At 29.6% G+C, this 14,672-nt stretch overlaps 2 pseudogenes; both read left to right on the top strand.

The window, feature by feature from the left end:
• The first annotated feature begins 571 nt into the window (after positions 1-571).
• LOC141674231 (uncharacterized) lies at positions 572-9,682 on the top strand (annotated as a pseudogene).
• A 3,874-nt stretch (positions 9,683-13,556) lies between these two features.
• Positions 13,557-14,272, top strand: LOC141672410 (histone H3.3-like; annotated as a pseudogene).
• Positions 14,273-14,672: the final 400 nt, after the last annotated feature.

Genomic DNA, 14,672 nt, shown 5'->3' with positions numbered 1-14,672 from the left:
ATTAAAATATTCTTTTTAAATCTTTGCATATTTTGCACACAATCATCTAGATTTTATTAATTTTAGAATTATTACCATTTTATCTATAAAAGATCATCGATCCAAATATTTTTGAACACTCCAATAAGAACACGTTGAGTAGGATTTATGATCCGCACCTACCTTTAAGATTGATTATAGACCGTCAGATGGAGGGGGGGAACTCACAAAACTACACTTAAGAGCCGTCAATTCATGTAGAAACTACTAAGTACATCATTAGCAACTTGTAACTGTTAAATCAAAACATAATTCCCCTGCCCCATATATAAAAACAGTTTCCCCCTCCCCATTTGTTCTTCAAACTTTTATATACATCCACTAGGAAGTGATAAAGAGAAAATAAACCTCAAATATTTGAAGAAGAATTATAGCTAGGTAATTTATTAAGTGACCATTTCTCTTTATTTTTTCCTCTATATGAAGTACAATTTAAATTTCTTCCCAGGAATTCTAATCTATCTAATTATATGTATGTCATATAGTATTCATCAAAGGTATTGATTGAAAATCATTCTTATTTTATTTTTAGATGGCTCGTACCAAGCAAACTGCTCGTAAATCTATTGGAGGAAAGGTTCCTCGAAGCCGCTCACACACAAGGTTACATCTTATTAAATGCCTATAATAGAATACATTATGATCTATCTTCTCCTAACTTGATATATCTTCTCCTAACATTTCTGTGTTTTGTTCTCCATCACAGGTTGCTCGTATGCGTGCTCCAACAACTGGTGCCTATAGGAGCCACATAGATACCGCCCTGGAACAGTTGCCCTTCGGTATATATTTATCAATTCATGTTATTTATTGAAACATCATTTCCTGGTTGTTGCCCAAGGCTAATCATACAGTAATTTCTTGTAGTGAGATCCGTAAGTATCAGAAGACTACTGAGCTTTTGATATTAAAACTTCCATTCCAGAGGCTTGTACGTGAAATTGCTCAAGGAATTAAGGTTAATTAGTTTTTAGTATATTTTTTCAAATAACTTTACCCAAGAGAAACCTTATCTTTGTGTATGGCATGTGCCAAATTTATTTCTAATTTGCAATAGTGAATTTGTTGTTACGAGTGATTTGTGTTTCCAGAGCCATCTTTGTGTATGGCATGTGCCAAATTTATTTCTAATTTGCAATAGTGAATTTGTTGTTACAGAGTGATTTGTGTTTCCAGAGCCATGCAGTCCTGGCTCTACAGGAGGCATCGGAGGCCTACCTGGTAGGCCTATTCCATGATGCCAACTTGTGTTTAATTCATGCTAAGCTGGTGACAATAATGCCAAAGGACATTCAGCTGGCAGGAGGATCGGCGGAGAGTGTGCTTAAGCAGTTGATTCTGCCCGAGAGCAGTTTAATTAAAATAGTAGTTGTAATTGTAAGTTTGAGGATTGCTGATATATGTGGGAGTGATGAAGAAAAATTATATATGTTGAGTTAATCTTCAATGAGGAAGATACCTTTTTCTTTCGGTATTCACTAATATTAGGAAAGAAGATAATTCAAATAATGAGGAAATTCTAAATTATTAAAAGTAATAAGAAATGAAAAATAGTACATTTACCTTTAATTAGTTTACTTATTAAAATGAGAATCCAAACTAATGAAAATTTAGAAAAAAATGAGAATCCAAACTAATGAAATTTAGTGAAAAAAATTACTTTATTCAAATTTAATATATTTGTACCCTTATTCCTCAATTTCTATTCCTTGTTGTATGTATTACCTCATGAAAGATTGTTCTAGCCAGGAGATGCCACTCACACATTCCTCATTTTCCAATTTGCCCCTCTCACCATCTCTAAAAGCATGGGTCAATTTGACTTTTTTGATAGTCTTTGTTCATAACATTTATTATTTTAATTCAAATTTTGTTATTTTAATTTTGAAAATTATGATATATAGTTTATTTAGTTTGTGTTTTATTAATTTTGATGATTATACATTTGATATTCAATCGGATCAATACTAAACAAACTCTAGAATTCAGTATGATATATCTCCTAACTTTTCTATAATTGTAAGTTTGAGAATTGATGATTTATGTGGGAGTTATGAAGAAAAAATATATATGTTGAGTTAATCTTCAATGAGGACATGCTTTTTTTTTTGGTATTCAATAATATTAGGAAAGAAGATAATTTATCACAATGAGGAAATCTGAAATTGTTAAAATGCATTATGAATTAAAAATAGTATATTTACCTTAAATAAGTTGTTTTGATAAGAGACACATGAAAAATGAGAATCCAAACTACTAATTTTTTTTTAAAACAAATCACTTTATTCACATCTAATCAATATATTTGTCCTACCTATTCCTCCATTTTTATTCCTTAATGTAAGCTTGTTCTAGCTCCTCTGCTCCTACAGCCATGAGATTACCATTCATTTACTCCTCCTTCTTTGGTCTGCCACTACATATTTCTTATTTTCCCATTTGCCCCTCTCCTTCCGAGCATCTCTAATAGAAGCATGGTTCAAATCTGAAAAACATAGGATGCCGATCTTGAAAACATATGTTCTCTTTAGAATTTGGACATGAACTAAAATATTTTTTGAACATTTTTTTCAAATTATTATTCCTTCAGATTTTATTTGGTGAAATATTGGGTTTTTAACCGAGTCTACTACTACAAGTCTTTTATAAATATAAAAATACAATAATATTTAGAGAAGAAATAAAGTAAAAATATTTTGGATCGTGAGTCTTAGTCAGTAAACTAAAATAGTTTAATTTTGAATTTAGCACAATATTGATGATGCAATCAAATGTCAATTTGTAAAGATTTGCTCACACACACTAACCACCTCAACAAAAGAAAACTTGATATCACAGTTATTCAAGAGTAGGGCTACAAATAAACAGAGTTATTATGAACAATACTGGAGATCGGCCCTTTTAAGTGAACTCAGTTCGTCTCGTCTCCTTAGTCAAAACCGATCTTAAACATGAAAATGAGTTCGGATGAGTAAAAGAGTGAAGCCGAGCTTTTTCTTTTAAACTAGTACTCGGCTCGTTAAAATCAAAATCGCTTGAACTCAGTCCGGTTCGGTAATAATTTAGCTCGGAATCAGCTCGAACTCAGTTAAAATTCTGTTATAATAAATTATTTATAATGATATATATTACAAATGATAAATTATTACTAATAACTAATATATTTATAAATATATTTTTCTCATCGTTTATTAATAATTTAATTATTATGGAAATGTCATTCATATTTCGAAATTTAACGCTTAATTTTTTCATAAGAGAACTATCAAACATTGTAATCATGATTTATTTGTCTTCAATTTTTCATAATTTCATGAACATCATTAAATAACCTGTAATTTAGATACACCCGATTTAGTAAAATATTAGAACATAATAAAAATTTTGACATCTATATTTTAAAAAGTAATGTACGATTTCTAAAATTAGCATTTTCTAACATGTAAAAATAAAATTGGACATATTCTTAAACCTCGACTGTCAAAAATAAATATATATATTTAAGAAACAGCGTAGATCGATAATGTTTATATCATTATAAGAAAAAGTTAATTAATCGATATTGAACATTACTATTCTTTCGGTCGTTAAAACTCTGATCAGCTCATTTCATTTTTTAAAAATAATTAACCTCGACTCGGTTCAAAAATAACTTGACTTGTTTGCAGCTCGATGAGTTTGAGTTGATTTGCAAATGTAACTACTAAGCTCCGTATCATATAGTAAGATTATAGTCTTTGTACCATATTAGAACTTTATTACATATGAATTTACACGTACTTTTATGAATATTTAAAATTAATTGTCGTAATATATGTAATTGTATTTTAATTTAAGTTATATATGTGTTAACCAAAGTTTTGTATGAGTTTTATTTATTTATTTTATTTAGTTATAAGATTTTGTAGTTAAAGACAGTTTTGCATGCACGTATATATATATATATATCTATATATGAATATATAGGTTCAAGATCAAATACAAAATTCTTAAGTAAAAGATAAATTTTTTTTTGATATAAAATCTATTCTAATTTTATGTTGAGTTCTTCAATATAAATTGGAATAATTTAATCCAATAAGGACAAACTGGGTATTTGTACAACATCTCGATAAGTCACTATCTAGTTCTCGATAAGAGTCAAGAAAGTGACATCTGTACTTGAGTTCTCTATAGGTCATGAGACTTCTCTACAAGCAAATATTAACAGTTCATTATTCACTTTTTGACAAGTCACATCTCTACCCTATAAATACCCAGACATCTCGACATAACCCCTCTTTACGCTTTGAGATCTCAATTGACCTAGTTTCTGCAAAATTTCACCAATCTCTTTCGTTTCAAGTTTTTTCTTTCTCAAATCACTTACCCACTAAAACCCAAACTCTTTAATGGTTGCTAACAATATGAGAACTGTTATTCCCAAGGATGGAACCAATTATCTGGCTTTTGTGGATCCAACTCAAGAACCTGATAACTTTAAGTGCTTTGTCAAGTTCATTTCTGATTCCTATATTTCAGGAGGATTAACTGTAAACCCAGAGCTCTACCTGGATGTCTTGAACGATTTCTGGAGCACTGTATTCATGAACACCATTGTTCCTGAGAATCAAGCAGTTTCCATGATGGTTAACCGTACAATTAGGGGTATTTTTGCGGAGTTCAATGCCGAGGACATATCCTGACTGTCAAACAGATCCTGATTGGCTTAACATATCCTAATTCCTCTGTCAGATCTTGACGCCTTGATAAATCGATCCCTGACATTGATAATTATTAAAATTTCTCCGCCAATTTATGCTTTGCAGAATAAGCAGAAATTCCAAAGTAATGTCTAGTGCCCAAAAACCAAAGAGACAAAATTGTAGAGTACAAAGCATACTGTATTTTAGACTTTAATTTTTATATTTATTGATAAAACCTCTACAGTATCTTTGAACAAAACTTAAATCTATCATCAAACTTTTTAAACAATATCTCTTCTAATATGATATTCTAGTTTTTCCCATATCCAGATTAATTTGACAGTTGATAAATAGAAGCCCTTAAGTTTATGATGGGAATTCTTTTAATCATCAACTCGTCCAGTGTCACATAACAAGCATTAGAACCATCATGATTCATGGTTATGTGTCTGTGTAAGAATATTTTCAATAATAGCTCCTCCTTTCGTCATATTGACTTCTTGCCTTTTGAATTTATGTATATAGGAATATATGATCCAAATTAATATTGACCATCATCTAGTATCTTTTTTCTGATATTGGCAAGAATCATGTTTGACCATAACCTTGAAGTTTCATCTTCAACTCTTAGCAAATAGTGAATGTATTTCAGTTCCTTTGTTGACATGATCATCAGTTTATCAAGTGAAAGAACTTGAATTTGATCATTTGCAATAAGAGTAAGATCTTCGGTTCAGGTTCTGAACCATCATGTTTGTCAAGTATAATCTTCACAACTTCAAGTCTTTCCAGATGATCAACAATTACTTCCTGACCAGGACTATCAGCAAGAGTTTATATTGGTTCTTGATTTTTAGAAATACTGAGCGTTTCTTTCTGCTCTTTCATGTAACATCTTCTATCTGTACTCCTCCATCTATTCATTTCAGGTCTTTTACGCATGTTCCTGTATGCTTGATTTGCTTTGTCAACAGCAATTCTGATTTTTCCTTCCCGTGCTCTTTCTTCTCTGTCAAAAACCATTTCTTCTTCCTTGAAGTTTTCAACATTAAAGGCTTCACAATAAGCAGAAAAAATCTGTAAATCCACTCGAAATAGAATTTCTTCTTCTTCAAATTTAACAGAATGAGGAGTTACTATCACTCTATCAGTATCAGGAAAAAGAATCAGAACTTGTTTCTTTGTTGTCAGGAATTGAACTTGGAGTAACACGAGCAGTTTCTAAATTAGATCCATGTGATCTACCCTTAGAGACTTGAGTTGACTGTGTAGTTTGATTTTGAATTCCAGTTCCAATTTGAACTATCACAACATCAGAGGACTTCTTTGCTTGCTTATCACCATCATTGGAATTGGTATTCTCCTCGAAACTGATTCAGGTTGACACTTTATCTTTGGTACTATCTCCCCCTTTTGGGCATCTAGACTTTGTAGAAGAGAGAGAATTAACATCCAACTTAGAATTTGTTGTAGTCTGACTTGCTTCCAGAGCTGCGAGCTTCTCACAAATTTGATCCTGCTTAGCTTCCATGCAGAACATCCTCTTGATCAAGCCATTATGTTTCTTTATTCCTTTAATAATCACTGAAAAATCAACAATATTTTCTCTAAGATCAACATTATCTTTCTTCAGTGTAGAGATAGAAGAATGCAATCCTTTAACTAAAACTGTTGTGGCATTGATAGATGCTTTCATATCAGAATTAGAAACCAAATGAACAGAATGATCAACTAAAGTCTGAGCAGATTCCAGAGAGATCTTCTCACTTGGTAGTCCCCAAGAGTGATTCCATTCATAAGCCCTATGAGTATTAAGAGTGGGAGCATGACCAGATGATGAACCAAAAATAGACAATTTAAACTCGAAATCGCTTGGACTCAGTCCGATTTCGGTAATAATTTAGCTCAGGAATCAGCTCGAACTAAGTTAAAATTCTGTTATAATAAATTATTTATAATGATATATATTACAATTGATAAATTATTACTAATCAATAATATATTTATAAATATATTTTTCTCGTCGTTTATTAATAATTTAATTATTATGGAAATGTCGTTCATATTTCGAAATTTAACGCTTAATTTTTTCATAAGAGAACTATCAAACATTCGTAATCATGATTTATTTGTCTCCAATTTTTTCATAATTTCATGAACATCATTAAATAACCTGTAATTTACATACACCCGATTTTAGTAAAATATTAGAACATAATAAAATTTTGACATCTATATTTTAAAAAGTAATGTACGATTTCTAAAATTAGCATTTTCTAAATAGTGTAAAATAAGATTGTACATATTCTTAAACCTCGACGTCAAAAATAAATATATATAGATTTAAGTTTATTAATCAATATTGAACATTACTATTCTTTCGGTCGTTAAACTCTGATCATCTCGTTTCATTTTTTCAAAATAATTAACCTCAGCTCGGTTCAGAAAGAACTTGACTTGTTTGCAGCTCGATTGAGTTGATTTGATTGCAAATGTAACTACTAAGCTCCGTATCATATAGTAAGATTATAGTCTTTGTACCATATTAGAACTTTGTTACATATGAATTTACACGTACTTTTTATGAATATTTAAAATTAATTGTCGTAAAATATATGTAATTGTATTTTAATTTAAGTTATATATGTGTTAACCAAAGTTTTATATGAGTTTTATTTTTTTATTTTTTTTAATTTTGTAGTTAAAGACAGTTTGCATGCACGTATATATATATATATATCTATATATGAATATGTAGGTTTTAGATCAAATACAAAATTCTTAAGTACAAGATTACAATTTTTTTGATTCTACTTATATAACTCGGGTTAAACATCATTTATTCACTAATAACTTAAATTTTAATAAATAAATGTAATTTATTTCTTCGATATCATTCTCATTCGCCAATATTAAATTAGGGCACATAATATAATATTTTATTTTTCTTCAAAAAACCAAAAGTTTATTTCTTTAATATAGAAGTGTGCTTAGTCATTACTAAAATTTTGTTAAATTAATATTATATACTTTTCAATTTTCTTTATCAGTTCACCCAAAAAATATTGGGTACAAAAATTATAAAATATTGTTAATTTATTTTGATTTTATTAATAATACCAATTTAAAATTATATATGATATGAATTCAACCCATGCATAACTATTGTTTAACACACACGAGTTTGAACTCTAGTTATGTATTTGTTGAGCACAGCTATAAGAAAATATGAGACTTTCGTAGAAATTTTTGCAACTTTTTCATAAATTATGAAATTTTATGAAAATGTTGTACGTATATAGTAAATATTTTTAAAAATTTTACTCATTTATTGTTAAATGATGTTAAATTCAAGTGATATATGTAATAATCAAAATTTACTCACTTATTGCTTAAATGATGTTAAATTCGAGTGATATATGTAATAACCAAAAAAGTTTGTACATAAAGTTTGTACTGGATTTTATAATCAAAATTTATTGGTCGAGTGTGATTAGTCGGGTGAATTTAGTCTAGTTATTAGTAAGCCCATTTGTAAAAATCTACTATTATTTTTAGAAATTAAAATATTCTTTTTAAATCTTTGCATATTTTGCACACAATCATCTAGATTTTTATTAATTTTAGAATTATTACCATTTTATCTATAAAAGATCCTCGATCCAAATATTTTGAACACTCCAATAAGAACACTGTTGAGTAGGATTTATGATCAGCACCTACCTTTAAGATTGATTATAGACCGTCAGATGGAGGGGGGGAACTCACAAAACTACACTTAAGAGCCGTCAATTCATGTAGAAACTACTAAGCACATCATTAGCAACTTGTAACTGTTAAATCAAAACATAATTCCCCTGCCCCATATATAAAAACAGTTTCCCCCTCCCCATTTGTTCTTCAAACTTTTATATACATCCACTAGGAAGTGATAAAGAGAAAATAAACCTCAAAATATTTGAAGAAGAATTATAGCTAGGTAATTTATTAAGTGACCATTTCTCTTTATTTTTTTCCTCTATATGAAGTACAATTTAAATTTCTTCCCAGGAATTCTGATCTATCTAATTATATGTATGTCATATAGTATTCATCAAAGGTATTGATTGAAAACCATTCTTATTTTATTTTTAGATGGCTCGTACCAAGCAAACTGCTCGTAAATCTATTGGAGGAAAGGTTCCTCGAAAGCCGCTCACACACAAGGTTACATCTTATTAAATGCCTATAATAGAATACATTATGATCTATCTTCTCCTAACTTGATATATCTTCTCCTAACATTTCTGTGTTTTGTTCTCCATCACAGGTTGCTCGTATGCGTGCTCCAACAACTGGTGCCTATAGGAAGCCACATAGATACCGTCCCTGGAACAGTTGCCCTTCGGTATATATTTATCAATTCATGTTATTTATTGAAACATCATTTCCTGGTTGTTGCCCAAGGCTAATCATACAGTAATTTCTTGTAGTGAGATCCGTAAGTATCAGAAGACTACTGAGCTTTTGATATTAAAACTTCCATTCCAGAGGCTTGTACGTGAAATTGCTCAAGGAATTAAGGTTAATTAGTTTTTAGTATATTTTTTCAAATAACTTTACCCAAGAGAAACCTTATCTCTGTGTATGGCATGTGCCAAATTTATTTCTAATTTGCAATAGTGAATTTGTTGCAGAGTGATTTGCGTTTCCAGAGCCATGCAGTCCTGGCTCTACAGGAGGCATCGGAGGCCTACCTGGTAGGCCTATTCCATGATGCCAACTTGTGTTTAATTCATGCTAAGCGGGTGACAATAATGCCAAAGGACATTCAGCTGGCAAGGAGGATCGCGGAGAGTGTGCTTAAGCAGTTGATTCTGCCCGAGAGCAGTTTAATTAAAATAGTAGTTGTAATTGTAAGTTTGAGGATTGCTGATATATGTGGGAGTGATGAAGAAAAATTATATATGTTGAGTTAATCTTCAATGAGGAAGATACCTTTTTCTTTCGGTATTCACTAATATTAGGAAAGAAGATAATTCAAATAATGAGGAAATCCTAAATTATTAAAATGTAATAAGAAATGAAAAATAGTACATTTACCTTTAATTAGTTTACTTATTAAAATGAGAATCCAAACTAATGAAAATTTAGAAAAAAATGAGAGTCCAAACTAATGAAATTTAGTGAAAAAAATTACTTTATTCAAATTTAATATATTTGTACCCTTATTCCTCAATTTCTATTCCTTGTTGTATGTATTACCTCATGAAAGATTGTTCTAGCCAGGAGATGCCACTCACACATTCCTCATTTTCCTATTTGCCCCTCTCACCATCTCTAAAAGCATGGGTCAATTTGACTTTTTTGATAGTCTTTGTTCATAACATTTATTATTTTAATTCAAATTTTGTTATTTTAATTTTGAAAATTATGATATATAGTTTATTTAGTTTGTGTTTTATTAATTTTGATGATTATACATTTGATATTCAATCGGATCAATACTAAACAAACTCTAGAATTCAGTATGATATATCTCCTAACTTTCTATAATTGTAAGTTTGAGAATTGATGATTTATGTGGGAGTTATGAAGAAAAAATATATATGTTGAGTTAATCTTCAATGAGGACATGCTTTTTCTTTTTGGTATTCAATAATATTAGGAAAGAAGATAATTTATCACAATGAGGAAATCTGAAATTGTTAAAATGCATTATGAAATTAAAAATAGTATATTTACCTTAAATAAGTTTGTTTTGATAAGAGACACATGAAAAATGAGAATCCAAACTAATAATTTTTTTTAAAACAAATCACTTTATTCACATCTAATCAATATATTTGTCCTACCTATTCCTCCATTTTTATTCCTTAATGTAAGCTTGTTCTAGCTCCTCTGCTCCTACAGCCATGAGATTACCATTCATTTACTCCTCCTATCTTTGGTCTGCCACTACATATTTCTTATTTTCCCATTTGCCCCTCTCCTACCCGAAGCATCTCTAATAGAAGCATGGTTCAAATCTGAAAACATAGGATGCCGATCTTGAAAACATATGTTCTCTTTAGAATTTGGACATGAACTAAAATATTTTTTGAACATTTTTTTCAAATTATTATTCCTTCAGATTTTATTTGGTGAAATATTGGGTTTTTAACCGAGTCTACTACTACAAGTCTTTTATAAATATAAAAATACAATCATATTTAGAGAAGAAATAAAGTAAAAATATTTTGGATCGTGAGTCTTAGTCAGTAAACTTAAATAGTTTAATTTTGAATTTAGCACAATATTGATGATGCAATGAAATGTCAATTTGTAAAGATTTGCTCACACACACTAACCACCTCAACAAAAGAAAAACTTGATATCACAGTTATTCAAGAGTAGAACAATACTGGAGATCGGCCCGTTTAAGTGAACTCAGTTCGTCTCGTCTCCTTAGTCAAAACGATCTTAAACATGAAAATGAGTTCGGATGAGTAAAAGAGTGAAGCCGAGCTTTTTTCTTTTAAACTAGTACTCGGCTCATTAAAATCAAAATCGCTTGAACTCAGTCCGGTTTCGGTAATAATTTAGCTCGGAATCAGCTCGAACTCAGTTAAAATTCTGTTATAATAAATTATTTATAATGATATATATTACAAATGATAAATTATTACTAATCACTAATATATTTATAAATATATTTTTCTCGTCGTTTATTAATAATTTAATTATTATGGAAATGTCGTTCATATTTCGAAATTTAACGCTTAATTTTTTCATAAGAGAACTATCAAACATTGTAATCATGATTTATTTGTCTTCAATTTTTTCATAATTTCATGAACATCATTAAATAACCTGTAATTTAGATACACCCGATTTTAGTAAAATATTAGAACATAATAAAATTTTGACATCTATATTTTAAAAAGTAATGTACGATTTCTAAAATTAGCATTTTCTAAACAGTGTAAAATAAAATTGGACATATTCTTAAACCTCGACGTCAAAAATAAATATATATAGATTTAAGAAACAAGTGTAGATCGATAATGTTTATATCATTATAAGAAAAAGTTTATTAATCAATATTGAACATTACTATTCTTTCGGTCGTGACACTCTGATCATCTCGTTTCATTTTTTTAAAAATAATTAACCTCGGCTCGGTTCAGAAAGAACTTGACTTGTTTGCAGCTCGATGAGTTTGATTTGATTTGCAAATGTAACTACTAAGCTCCGTATCATATAGTAAGATTATAGTCTTTGTACCATATTAGAACTTTATTACATATGAATTTACACGTACTTTTTATGAATATTTAAAATTAATTATCGTAAATTTATGTAAATGTATTTTAATTTAACTTATATACGTGTTAACCAAAGTTTTATATGAGTTTTATTTATTTATTTTTTTGTAATTTTGTAGATAAAGACAGTTTGCATGCACCTATATATATATATCAATATATGAATATATAGGTTCAAGATCAAATACAAAATTCTTAAGTACAAGATTACAGTTTTTTTGATTCTACTTATATAACCCGGGTTAAACATCATTTATTCACTAATAACTTAAATTTTAATAAATAAATATAATTTATTTCTTCGATATCCTTCTCATTCGCCAGTATTAAATTAGGGCACATAATATGATATTTTATTTTTCTTCAAAAACCAAAAGTTTATTTCTTTAATATAGAAGTGTGCTTAGTCATTACTAAAATTTTATTAAATTAATGTTATATACTTTTCAATTTTCTTTATCAGTTCACCCAAAAACTATTGGGTACAAAAATTATAAAATATTGTTAATTTATTTTAATTTTATTAATAATACCAATTTAAAATTATATATGATATGAATTCAACGCATGCATAACTATTGTTTAACACACACGAGTTTGAACTCTAGTTATGTATTTGTTGAGCATAGCTATAAGAAAATATGAGACTTTCGTAGAAATTTTTGCAACTTTTTCATAAATTATGAAATGTTATGAAAATGTTGTACGTATATAGTAAATGTTTTTAAAAATTTTACTCATTTATTGTTAAATGATGTTAAATTTAAGTGATATATGTAATAACCAAAATTTACTCATTTATTGTTAAATGATGTTAAATTCCAGTAATATATGTAATAACCAAAAAAGTTTGTACATAAAAAGTTTGTACCAGATTTTATAATCAAAATTTATTGGTCGAGTGTGATTACTCGGGTTAATTTAGTCTAGTTATTAGTAAGCCATTTGTAAAATCTTCTATTATTTTTAGAAATTAAAATATTTTTTTTAAATCTTTGCATATTTTGCACACAATCATCTAGATTTTTATTAATTTTAGAATTGTTACCATTTTATCTATAAAAGATCCTCGATCCAACATTTTTTGAACACTCCAATAAGAACACATTGAGTAGGATTTATGATCCGCACCTACCTTTAAGATTGATTATAGACCGTCAGATGGAGGGGCGGGGAACTCACAAAACTACACTTAAGAGCCGTCAATTCATGTAGAAACTACTAAGCACATCATGAGCAACTTGTAACTGTTAAATCAAAACATAATCCCCCTGCCCCATATATAAAAACAGTTTCCCCCTCCCCATTTGTTCTTCAAACTTTTATATACATCTTCACTAGGAAGTGATAAAGAGAAAATAAACCTCAAAATATTTGAAGAAGAATTATAGCTAGGTAATTTATTAAGTGACCATTTCTCTTTATTTTTTTCCTCTATATGAAGTACAGTTTAAAGTTCTTCCCATGAAATCTATCTATCTAATTATATGTATGTCATATATTCATCAAAGGTATTGATTGAAAACCATTCTTATTTTATTTTTAGATGGCTCGTACCAAGCAAACTGCTAGTAAATCTAGTGGAGGAAATGTTCCTTGAAAGCAGCTCACACACAAGGTTACATCTTATTAAATGACTATAATAGAATACATTATGATCTATCTTCTCCTAACTTGATATATCTTCTCCTAACATTTCTGTGTTTTGTTCTCCATCACAGGTTGCTCGTATGCGTGCTCCAACAACTGGTGCCTATAGGAAGCCACATAGATACCGCCCTGGAACAGTTGCCCTTCGGTATATATTTATCAATTCATGTTATTTATTGAAACATCATTTCCTGGTTGTTGCCCAAGGCTAATCATACTGTAATTTCTTGTAGTGAGATCCGTAAGTATCAGAAGACTACTGAGCTTTTGATATTAAAACTTCCATTCCAGAGGCTTGTACGTGAAATTGCTCAAGGAATTAAGGTTAATTAGTTTTTAGTATATTTTTTCAAATAACTTTACCCAAGAGAAACCTTATCTTTGTGTATCTCATGTGCCAAATTTATTTCTAATTTGCAATAGTGAATTTGTTGTTACAGAGTGATTTGCGTTTCCAGAGCCATGCAGTCCTGGCTCTACAGGAGGCATCGGAGGCCTACCTAGGTAGGCCTATTCCATGATGCCAACTTGTGTTCAATTCATGCTAAGCGGGTGACAATAATGCCAAAGGACATTCAGCTGGCAAGGAGGATCGGCGGAGAGTGTGCTTAAGCAGTTGATTTTGCCGGAGAGCAGTGTAATTAAAATAGTAGTTGTAATTGTAAGTTTGAGGATTGCTGATATATGTGGGAGTGATGAAGAAAAATTATATATGGTGAGTTAATCTTCAATGATGATGATACCTTTTTCTTTTGGTATTCACTAATATTAGGAAAGAAGATAATTCACAATAATAAGGAAATCCTAAATTATTAAAATGTACCCATATTCCTCAATTTTTATTCCTTGTTGTATGTATCACCTCCTGAAAGATTGTTCTAGCCGGGAGATGCCACCCACACATTCCTCATTTTCCAATTTGCCCCTCTCACCATCTCTAAAAGCATGGGTCAATTCTGACTTTTTTGATAGTCTTTGTTCATAACATTTATTATTTTAATTCAAATTTTTC

The sequence above is a fragment of the Apium graveolens genome, chromosome 7 (assembly GCF_009905375.1).
Source record: "Apium graveolens cultivar Ventura chromosome 7, ASM990537v1, whole genome shotgun sequence".
Lineage (NCBI taxonomy): Eukaryota > Viridiplantae > Streptophyta > Magnoliopsida > Apiales > Apiaceae > Apium > Apium graveolens.
The sequence above is the reverse complement of the archived record's forward strand: the minus strand, read 5'-3'. Positions and strand labels throughout refer to the sequence as shown.